Genomic DNA, 11,803 nt, shown 5'->3' on the forward strand with positions numbered 1-11,803 from the left:
CTTAACGGGGTTATTTAATGGCACAGACTGAGTCACATCACTGCAAAGTGGAGTCTGGCCCCAGTCCAACTTGTTGCCCCAGCTGCTGCAAAACAGAGCCCAGAGCAAACTCCCCATGGAGGGGTGGGGAGGGGGGGGAGGGATCTCATCAAAGCAAATGAAAAGGGAATTTTGGGCCTCAGGTGTCTCTGGGAGGGGACAATGGCCAAGCAGGGTGCAGAGGTGCCACCAGTTCTGCTTCACATGGAGTTACTCTGGGCTTAAACCCAGCTCCTGCTCCACTTGAGCAGCTCTGGCACCTTCCCCTCAATAGCAAAAAAATCCAAAAAGCACAGGGCTGTGTCTGGCTTTATCACTCCAGTTCCCAGTGGGAATGCGCTGGTGCAGGGCAGCACAGAACACCTCCAGCTGGGAATGGATCCACCGGGACCATCAGAGGGAGCAGCAGCCATGCCCCAGCAGGACCCCCAGTGCCTGTGGAGCACCTTCCACCTCATCTCTGGCAGCTCCAGGGCCCACAGGAGCTCTGGGCAGCCTCAGTTTCGCTGGCAATGGGGATTTGCGGAGCTGTCAGGACCAGCCTGGGCTGTGCCGGAGCGCTGCTGTCCCAGCCCCGGGGCAGGATCTGCCGCGCTTTCCCCGGCGCTGTCCCCGCTCTGCCTCCAGCTGCCACCAGCGATCAGCGCCGGGCTCGGGTTTCCGCAGCCCCATGACTCTGCTCATTCCCGCCCGGCAGGAGCCGAGCGAGCAGCCCCAGCGCTGCTCCCGCCCGGGTCCCCTCTCGCTGTCGCTGGGCTGGAGCCACCGAGCCGCTGCCCAGCACCGGGAGCGGGGCTGGAGCCACCGAGGGAGATGCTGGGGCAGGCAGCAGAGCACTGGGAGGCTCAAAGGGGGTGTTGCCCCGGGCATGGGAATTCTTTGTGGCTTTTTGGGGTCTTTTGCAGCTCCTGGTCCTGCTCCGAGCCCTTTGGAGCCACCCAGAGAGGACGGGATGGCTCCAGGGAGCAGGAGTAGGAATAATCCCATGTCCACATCTGACATGCCATAGTGAGGAAGCCACCAGCATCTCTGGTTGCTTCCCAAATTCGGAGCCAAAGCCAAGCCCAGGCTCTGTGAGGGCTCAGCCCAGCACCCCTCTGTCCCCAGTGAGCCCAGTGCCACACCAGTGTGGGTGGGGCACAGGGCCGGGTCCCACCAGCCCAAGGGAAGGGTTCCCTGGGACCAGCCCCCGGCCATGTGAGCAGGAGGAGCAGCCCCTGCTCTGGCCTGGCACATCCTGGCACATTTTTAGCAGCTCCTATAAATAACCCAGATCAAACTCTTTGCACCTCCATAGGTAAAAGCAGTTCAGGCCCAGTAACAGGTGCTGCCCAGGGCACAAATCACCCACGAGGTCCCTCGGGGCTCTGGCCCAACTGTCCAGGACCTGAGTCCTCCAAGAGTCCCTGATTAAGGAAGATCCCTGCCCCATCATCCTTCCTGCTGGAAAATCAATCACTTAAAATATCTCTACAGAGCACTGATTTATTTGCTTCTTAAATTTTGGCCACACAGCTAAGCTGAATGACTCCTTTTTGCTGTGACACAGGTGAGCTGCAGCTTTGAGACACTGCCCATGGCATGTCCTGGATGAGCACCTCAACTCCCAGCTCCTGCATCAGGAATTGCCAGCAGGGAACTGGGAGCAGCTCCTGGCTCAGGAGGGCCTGGGCTGCACTTGGAGAGAAATTCAGTTCCCTCTAATATTTTTGCTGCTCTGAGGGCACACTCAAAGGAATCAGGTTCCAAAACAATAGGACTTGTTTGGGAGCTCCCAGGCATGCTGTGCAATAGGTTCTGTATAACAAGACAGAGGGTGGCAGGTCCTGTCAGGCTGCTGGAAGCCTCATCCAGGCATTTCATTCTTCCCAGAAAAAAACCTCCCATGGGCTGAGGACATTCTTGGCTCTGGGGGACACAGGGGCTTGGCATCTCCCTGCACCTGCCTGACCCAGGCTCCAGCTTCTCCCTCCCTAAGGAATTTTTCTGGGGGACCACCTGCAAACCTGGAGTCTCCTGTGTTCTGGGGGAGCATCTGCAGCCCTAGAGATAAATGGAATCAGCCCAGGCAGATGCAGTTTCCCCCCCGCCGCCAACACTCAGAGCTAGATGAGTGAGGACAGGCACAACTAGGGGTGTGCCAAGGGTGGATGCTGCTCCTGGGAGATCCCAGACCTACGGACATTGGGAACCACACTGGGATGCCCTGACCATTCAAACACAGGAGCTTCCCTGACCAGCTCTAACAGGAGTTCCCCAGTATACCTGACCTGCAATGCTCATCCTCTTGAGACACTCTGGAAAAAACTCACAGAGACCAACCAGGACATGGGTCTGAGAGTGAAAACCTGCGGAATGGCCCCGAGCAGGTGTAAATCAGCTTCACTCAGCAGGAACAGCAGAGCCAGGCCTGGGGCCCTGCAGCAGGGATTAGTGTGGGACAAGGGACTCGTGTGACCAGGGCACTGAGGGCACAGGCTTGCCAAGCTTGCTCTGGAGCTGTGTTAGCACCCAGCACCCAGGAAACCAGAGCCTGTCACACCCCAGCCCAAAGCAGCCCAGCAGAATCCTGCAGTACCCTCCCCGTGCCTCCTAGAACCTCCTGGAGGTCTGTCCCAACAGTGGCCAGGGCTGATGCCCACAGGAAAAACCCTCCTTTGCATCCTGAGCATCCCCAGCAAGACCCGGGTGGGGCAGGGTGGGGTAGCAGGGCCCAGCTGCTCATGAAGGGTTTGGGGCTGAGTCATCCTCGGGAGCTCGGGGATGTCCCCAGCACTGCCATGGACACCATCCCCCCTCCCCTGCACATCCCCACTGCTCCAGGAGCAGCTTTGCCTCCCAGTCCTGTCCTGGGCTCCATTCTCAGGGCAGGAAATGGAGGATGGGGATTCTTCATCCATTCCCGACATCACAGGGATGTGGGATGAGTCCAGACGAGGCCACGAAGCTGCTCCGAGGGCTGGAGTCCCCCTGGAGCCAGGCTGGGAGACCTGGGGGTGTTTACATGGAGAAAAGCTCCAGGGAGAGCTCCAAGCCCCTTCCAAGGCCTAAAGAGGCTCCATGAGAGCTGGAGAGGGGCTGGGGACAAGGAACAGAGGGACAGGACACAGGGAATGGCTCCCAGAGGGCAGGGCTGGATGGGATATTGGGAAGGAATTGTTCCCTGGGAGGGTGAAAGGCCCTGGCACAGGGTGCCCAGAGCAGCTGGGGCTGCCCCTGCATCCCTGGCAGTGTCCAAGGCCAGGCTGGACATTGGAGTTTGAAGCAGCCTGGGACAGTGAGGGTTCCACCCCCATGGCAGGGGGGTGGGATTAAATGGTTTTTAAGGTCCCTTTCAGCCCAACTCATTTCATGATTCTGGGATCCCTGAGCCATTCCCAGCCATGCTCTCCCAACCCTGCTGTGTGTCCATGAAACGCCCTCCCCACTCCTGCATGCATTGAATGGGTTTAAAAAAACCCAAATTCCATGGATTAGGCTGCCAGGAATACACAATTTTTCTCCAAACACAGTCAGGGCACCAGAAAGCTGCAGGGTGACAGAAGCTGTGTTGGAAAGTCTGATGGCTGCAAAAAACCCTCCTGGAATGTTCTAGGGATGCCACAGGCGGAAAAAGTCTTATGGGGTGTTTATTTGTTTAGTTCCAACTGTATTTCCAACAAGTTTCAGGAAAAAATGTGGGATAATTGAAAAAATCTGACATGAAATGAATTTTTTTATCCACAAGTGACACAGGGGGTGTAGAACTTCACCTGCAGAGATGGGGGAGATTCACCTCAGCTCCTGCAGATTTCCCAAAGCCTAAGCAGGGCAATGGAATTTTTGGGATTATGGGAATTTCTCTCAGGAACTCAGATAAGCACCCTCAATCATGCCAGACAAAATCAACCATTTTATAAACAAACTCACATCCCTTTCTGTTCCATTGAAGAGTTTGTTGCTTCTGTCCCCAGATAAATTGAGGTCCCTTAATTCTGTGCTGTAACTCCATTACAAAAACCATCTGGAAAGAGGCAGGAAATCTCCAGAATTTCCTTTTACACACAAATGGCTCTTAGGACATTGCTGTGTGATGCTGGAATTCCATCACCACAGTGGTTCTGGAAACTTGCTGGGTTTTTAGGCTGCTTTAAAGGCAGAGGATGGGTGATTTTCACAAGAAAACAATACTGAAGAGAATTAAGTCACCCCAAGCCTTTCCTCACTCTATTTTAAAATAGTAGTGGCCCAGAAGACTTAGAGAGTAAGAAAAAGAATTAATTTTTAATTTTCCAGCATTATCCTTTGTATTCCTGATGTTTTTAAGTGCTGGGCGCGGCTGTGTGGCTCAGACACCTCTCGCACTGGTGTTCCCGTGAGTGGCACGTCCCCAGTGCTGGTTGCTGTCACCACCGCGGCTCTTTACCCTGCTCTGGGTGCGGTTTGTTGCTCTGCCTGCAGCGTGGCCCAAGCCAAGTGTGCCAGCAGGAATGTGGGATGTTTCCAAGCGGATCCGTCACCCCAGAGCTGCTTGGAATCCACCCCGAACCCAGCCAAAGGGAAGATCTGCTGAAAGCCCTTAGGGAATTACTCCAGAGCCAGCCCAGCACTGCTGGATGCCTTTTCCCTGCCAGAGCAGGCACACTGAGATGCTGCAGCAGTTCCTGCTCCTCAGGTGCCACCTCAGCCAGGGCCACTGCGTGTCACCCACAGCTCTCCCAGGGCAGCAGCACAGGGAGTGGGGTGGCTGCGTGGGCTGGGCAGGGACCTGGGACAAAGACTGGAGGAAAAGGACACAGGGAACGGCTTCCCACTGCCAGAGGGCAGGGCTAGATGGGATGTTGGGAAGGAATTCCTCCCTGTGAGCGTGGTGAAGGGCTAGAATGGATTTCCCAGAGCAGCTGTGGCTGCCCCTGGATCCCAGGTCGGATGGGGCTTGCAGCAGCCTGGGATTGTGGAAGGTGTCCCTGCCATGGAATAGGATGAGCTTTAAGGTCTTTCCCACCCAAGCCAGTCCCTGATTTCATTATTTTAAGCACATGGAGAATTAATTCCCTGCCAAGGGAGCAAGGCAGCTCCGCTGCTTTTTGCCTGTCTCGAGCAAAGAGGAGCCCTCTCAATGCTCTCCAGCCTTTTCCTGGCAACAGCCACCCTATTCCAGCCTGGTGCTGCCCTGGGACAAGGACACCCAGCAGCTGTGCTGGTGCTGGGGGATTTCCATGGGACAGGATGCACAATTCCATTGGAATTGTGTCCCATTCCAGCAGCACCTCCCATGGGCTCTCCACTGCTTTGGGTGCTCTGCACCTGCCAAAAACGGTGCTGCTCCCTCCTCCAGCTCCTTACAAAGACTCAGCCGAGCCCATCGCAGCGCTGCCTCCCTTTGAGAGCCAAATCCTCCGTGCTGAACCTCCAGCGGGGCACAGCTCCTCCAGGGACGTCAGCCCCAAAAATCCAGCCCTGCAGAGGCGCCTCCTGTCCTGCAACAGCATCAAACCCTCAGGATGGATTCCCTACAATTCCCGGATCGCTGCTGCCGTGGAGTTCCTGGGGCTCGGTGCCCTGAGGCTGTACCTGCTGTGCTCAGGGCGGGGGTGGCACACACAGCCCGGGAGCTGTGAAATCCTGGGATATTCTCCCCGGCCACAGATGGAAATAGGAGGTTGCACCATCCTGCAGCCACGCACTGACCCGTTCCTGCCTGGAGCCGAGGATGCCACCCCATCCCCACTCCCGCTGTCCCTGATGGAAAGGGGACACCGGGCTGGGTGGCGGCTCGGTGTTATTTTGGGGGGGTTGGCAGTGCTGGAGGCTTAAGTAGCCAGGGAAGGGTTAAAGTGGGGACCCTGAGCTTACCCACTGCCCACCCTGCACTCGGATGTCACCCAGAGCTGCGGCTCCTCCCTGCCAGCAGCTCCCGTGTCAGGCTTGGAAAAGATCTGAGCCGTGCTGGGGGACAGCGAAGGGACAGCGAGGGGACACTGTGGGGGAAGGGAGAGTGGCGTAGGGCTGGAGTGAGCTGCTGGCACCCCGGAGCCCCCCAGCCTCGGGGACACGGGGGGCAAGGATGTCCCCACCTCCGGGGGATGCCAGGAGAGACAGCAGCTCCCACAGGGATTCCCGGCACGGCCCCGGGAGCAGGTCCCAGACCTGCTGCTCCCATGGGATTTGCAATACTGGGAGCCCTGAAATTTCCCAGGGCTGAAGGATGCCCCTTTTCCCATGGCAGCCTCTGGATCCCAATTCCCTGGAGCAGACACCTGCAAACCAGCCCCAGTATGGGGCACCTGGAGCTGTCACAGACACTGAGCCTCACAGCCCAAGGGATCTCATCCACATCCACCTGAAATGGAGAAGGGAATCACAGACAAGATGTTCCCAGGGATTTATGAATCCAAGGGAGGCAGAGGGACAGGCACAGAGGCTGAGCATCCTCCCTGCTCTCTCCTGAGCTACACCGGGATCTTTTCCCTCACAACTCCCTGAAGCATCCACCACCTGCCTCCTTTCTCCCCTGCACAGAAACCACCTCATTAATCCAACCTGCTGCAAACAGAATCTTGTTAATCCAACCTGCTGCAAACAGAATCTTGTTAATCCAACCTGCTGCAAATAGAACCTCATTAGTCCAACCTGCTGCAAACAGAAACGGTGCTGGTCGTCTCCTCATGGCTCTGCCGCTCATGCTTTTACCCCAAATTCAGCAAATTTCCCTGAGTGGAGCTGGAGCTGCCCAAGGACTCTACAGAGCCCTTTTGCCCGAACTGGGCCATTCTGCACACACCAGAAAACGCTATTTAAATATTAGCACAGCAGAGTCAAGGCAGGACTTTGTGCTCATTAATCAGTTCCTGTAAATATGCTCTTCCCCCCTCAAACCATTATAAATCTGACATTTTCCTGGAAAGGACCAGAGGGGGCAGCTCCAGCGCAGCATCAACCTACACAGGATCTCCCTGGGATAATGGGACTGGCTGGGATGTCCTGCTGTCCCCAGGGCTTTATGGAATTGTTGTGCCCTGCTGGCAGCCGCAGTTGCATCCCTCGCCTGCTGCAGGCTGATCCTTGACAGCTCCATCAGTGCCCAGGAGGGCAGGGGAGGAAATGCTTGTACTCCTTGACAAACTTCCCTCTGCAGCTCCACACCAGCCCCAGGAATGAGAGATGGGGGAATGGGGGAAATGGGGGGAATGGGGGCTGATTGCCCCTGGATAAACCCCAAAATGGTTCTGGCGGTGCACAGCAGGCCCTGCCTGTCAGTGAGTGATGGGACCTGGCACAGGGGGGATACAGCACCCAAAAACCTTGAGCTGAATCCCTGCCTGGCAGTGCCTGATTCCCATGGCAGATCCAGCTCTGAACCTCACCCTGGCACCCTTTTGGCTGTGCCTGTGGATGCTCCCACAGCCCCAGTGCGGGAACAGCCCCCCATTCCCTGCCACCCCATCCCAGACATTCCGCAAGGCACAGGGGTCCCACCTCCCCCTCTCTGCCCTCCGGGTCCCTCCCTGCTGCCCCACGGGGGACGGGGCTCGGTAGGAACAGGGCCCTTCCCGAAAGGAGACTCGGGAGCACCCGCAGACCTTTCCTGCAACCTTGGCTTGGCCAGGCCTGGGTTTATATTTAGACCTCCAGGAGGAGAAGCCAGCAGAAAGGAGCCTTGTGAGCCCTGCCTGTGGCTCCTTTACTGCAGCGGGGAAGGTGGCTCAGGAACCCACTGCCCGCCGCGTCCCCACCCCTCTCATCCTCACACAGCTCCGTGGCCACTGAGGGCCCATTGGCTGCTGCCACCCTTGTCCCCTTGCTGTGCCTGCACCTTTGTGGAGACTTTGTCTCCTGTCCCAGACAGTTTTCCATCCAGGAGGGTCCAGCAGGTGCCTCTAGCCCTAAACACTTCCCCAGAGGCAACAGAATCCATCCTGGTTCCGTCCACCTCCAGTGCTTGGACTGCAAATCCCGGGACATTGCCGGTACTGCTCCAGGCACAGCGACAACGACAAACCTGGGGACATCCAAGAGCCTGCAGCCCCTGCCCGGTGGCCTGGCAGCAGCCCAGGGCTTACCCCAGTACTTACTGTTGGGTGGAGAGTGCGAAATCCCAAGGAGAGACCTTTTAGGGCCACAATTTCCCTCTCCTTCGACTCCTGGAGGCTTTGGCTCGGCGAGTTGGCAGAGCAGCTGCTGCTGCTGTCAGATGGTCATGAGTGAAACCTGAGGACATGCGGGGTCCTTCAGGTAGCCTGGCCCGTCTCAGCTGAGGCATTCGTCCCCCGCCGCGCCAATCACGGCTCTGGCAGGGCCGGAGCCCCCGCGGCCCCATGGCCCCCATGGCCCCCATGGCCCCCATGGCCCCCCTGACCCCCCTGACCCCCCTGACCCCCCTCGGCCCCGGCCCCTGCCCGAGGGGACCCCCCTGCCCGGGCACAGCGGAGAGTCCCAGGTGTGGAGGTGGCTCCGGGCCGGCTTTGGCACCCGATGGGAAGCGGGGAGGTGGAGGGGAGCTGGGAGCGACCCTGGCCAGCGCCTCCCCCGCACTGACGGCGACTGGAAAGAGCAGCGGGACAACTGCGAGGGAGGGGGGACACTCGGTGCCAACGCCGCTGCCAGCGCTGTCCCCGAGCCCATGGCTCTTTGGGACCGCCATTCCCATTGTTCAGCAGCCAGGAGCAGCCACGCTCCTCCCCTTGCTGGCAAACGAGGGGTGTCTGTCACCGCTTTGTCCCCTCCGCCCACCCTCTTGCACCATCCAATGGCCCTGGCCCTGTCCTGCCCACGGGGACCCCCCAGGAGCCAGAACCGGGCTGACACAGGAAGGAGGATTTGCCGTGGGGTTGTTCCCCGTTTTGTGCTTCCTGACGGGGCCTTTGGGTATTCCTGGCAAGCCCACACTTCTGGGCTTTGTGGGGTGCTCGGGGTGCACCCGGGGCCAAGAGGAGAGGGTGGAGGAGCACCCAGCTTGCAGGGTCACCCTTTTGGAGTGCTCAGGGCTGTGCTGGGGGTCGAGCAGCACCCCCAGCACTCAGTCTGGTCAATGGGATTCATCACCTCCCCAAAACCACTGTTCCTGTGAATAATTTCTGCTTTTCCACTCCTAAAACACCCTGGAGAAACTTCCCAGTGTTGGGGTGGCTTCAGTGGAGCTTCAGCCCCTGCCTTTCCCAGCCTGAAATCCCACGGGAAGCCCCTTCCCTTCCCTGCTTAGCCCCTCACCCCCATCCTCTCCAGCATCCTCCACAATCAACATTTCCATGGCCAGGCCTGCAGCCCTGCCACCAGGGAGCAGTGAAGTTCCTTGGATTGATTCTGCTTGTGACTGAATTTCCTTTCCGGTGTGAGGCTATGGGAATAAGGCAGAGCAGGAGAATTTCAGCTCTTCAGGGAAAACTGGTGCAGGATGAGCTCCATGCAGCAGATGCCAAAGGTGTGCTTTGGGAGACACAAATTGGAATTCTTCGATTAAAAAACAGGGCTCTTCTGGCTGGCTAGGAGCCCCAAACAGCTCAGAGGGGATAAAGCCGAAGCAAGGAGGGAGAGAAGAGCCCAGATCAGCTCCCAGGGATGGCTACAGGCAAGGCTGGTACTGAGAGCACAGCAGCAGAGCAACAGCCACAGTCCAGGGGCATGGAGCATTCCCTGGGCATCCCACGGTCAGTGAGGTTGGCTGGTGGGGACAGCAGTGACAGGACAGGGACAGGGACAGGGACAGGGACAGGGACAGGGACAGGGACAGGGACAGGGACAGGGACACCCTCCTGCTGTGGCTGTGGGGATTTTCCACTTGCTCTGTTGTTCCACTGGGGGATTCAGGGGATGTTTGGTGGCTCTCAGCAGCTGTCCCAAGCCCAGCCTTGTCACCACAGGAAGACTTTTCAAGCTGCACGGGTCCATTTTTGGTTTTCCCAGACCAGGAGCAGGCCTGGAGTGAGGCTGGAAACCCTGGGATGTGTCTCCTGCCCTGTGGGATGTGAGAACACCAAGGGCCCCAGCAGGGCACGGGCACAATTCTGTCTGCAAAACCAAGTAAATCCCAACGGGAATCAGAGCCTTGGCATCCAGAGGTACTGACAACACTGATCTGGATGGGAAAAAAATGTGTCCTTGGGTTTCCAGGGTGGAATAAGGGCAGTGCTTGGCCTCGGGGACCCTGGGGTATTTGAGATGCCCTGGCTTGTGGTGCTGGATCCAGCACAGGATCACAGAATCAGGGAATGGTTTGGGTTGGAAGGGACCCCAAAGCCCATCCAGTGCCACCCCCGCCATGGGGCAGGGACACCTCCCACTGTCCCAGGCTGCTCCCAGCCCTGTCCAGCCTGGCCTTGGACACTGCCAGGGATGCAGGGGCAGCCACTGCTGCTCTGGGCACCCTGTGCCAGGGCCTGCCCACCCTCCCAGGGAACAATTCCTGCCCAATATGCCATCCGTCCCTGTTCTCTGGCACTGGGAGCCATTCCCTGTGTCGTGTCCCTCCATGCTTTGTCCCCAGTTCCTCTCCAGCTCTCCTGCACTGCCAGGGCTGTCCCTGCCATGGGCACCGGGCTGTCCCCGGGCCAGGCAGGACTGGGCAGAGCCGGAGCTGCGTGCCCAGGGAAAGGTGGGAGCTCCCAGTGTGCTGAGACACGGCGAGGGCCAATTCCCTGAGCTGCAGAGCTGGGACCATCCCGGAACGGGATGAAGGAGCAGATGGAAGCACAGGGCACCCTCTGCTCCCAGGCAGGGAGTCCTGGCAGCTCCGGAGGATCGGGAATGTAGGCATGGAGAGCAGCATCAGGCACCGCACTCCCAGCCCTCGGCCCTATTCCCCTTCCATCGCGGATTAACCCGCGCGTGGCCGGAGCTGCCGCTCTGTCCCAGCCCTTCCCGAGCAGCCAGAGCAGTGTGGCTCCTGCCTGGAGCCGGGCTCGGTGGCCGCTGTCACCCGGGGGTGTCCCCGCTGTGCCCGCGCTCCGCTGTGGAGGGGCCGCAGTGCCACCCTCCGGCTCCAGGCAAAACACCCCCGTCCCCACCATGGGCACCGCTCCGGCCGGGGACACAGCGCCTCGGGGACCCGCTGGGTCAGGAGGATGTCAGGCTGTGGCACTCCAGCCGTGCTGGAGAAGGGCTGTGGGAAAGCTGACCCTGCCCTGCCTGAACTCAGCCTTCCCGAACGCAGACCCGGCACCATTTAGGTTGGAAAAAACCTCCAAGATCATGAGGATCTTTGGAAGAAATTCCTCCCGGTGAGGGTGGGGAGGCACTGGCACAGGATGCCCAGAGCAGCAGTGGCTGCCCCTGGATCCCTGGAAGTGCCCAAGGCCAGGCCGGACAGGCCTTGCAGCAAGCCGGGATAGTGGAAGGTGTCCCTGTCCATGATCTTTAAGGTCTCTTTCCACACTTTAAAATCCCTTTCCATGATTTTTTGCAGCTGCAAGGCATGGTCCATGCTGGGAGCCTTAGAAAAACCTTTCCTGCAGGCTGAGGGCAATTCCCAGTCGCCTCCTGGACCCACGCTGGGCTCTTGTCCTGCATGGAGCCCACAGGGTTCAAAGCCCAGCAAACCCCAAAGGGTCATTTGGGGTCATTTATCACCCTGAAAATCCATTTGCAGATGGAAATAGATGCAAATCCAGAGTTTTCAAAGTTTTACGGAAACAGATGTTCCCACTGAGCATCCCCAGTCCTGGCTCAATCTGCTGCTGTCTCATCCCTGCCAATCATTCCATCCTCACTAATGATGGAGAAAGATTCTGTTCACCTCTGGTTCCTTTTTGGCTGCAGACAGAGATTTACTTGGCAGCTCCCAAGCTCC

The 11,803-nt window shown here is 58.4% G+C and overlaps 1 protein-coding gene across 1 annotated transcript in view; it reads right to left on the reverse strand.

Annotated features, from left to right (window-relative positions):
* The window catches only part of SCN4A (sodium voltage-gated channel alpha subunit 4), a 42,949-nt gene extending 34,711 nt beyond the window's left edge, over positions 1-8,238 (reverse strand). The window contains 1 exon segment of the mRNA XM_033079169.2: positions 8,094-8,238. The gene's annotated coding sequence lies outside the window, so the exon portion shown is untranslated.
* Between the last annotated feature and the right edge of the window lie 3,565 nt (positions 8,239-11,803).

This window comes from Catharus ustulatus, chromosome 23 (assembly GCF_009819885.2).
Source record: "Catharus ustulatus isolate bCatUst1 chromosome 23, bCatUst1.pri.v2, whole genome shotgun sequence".
In the NCBI taxonomy this organism is placed as follows: Eukaryota; Metazoa; Chordata; class Aves; order Passeriformes; family Turdidae; genus Catharus; species Catharus ustulatus.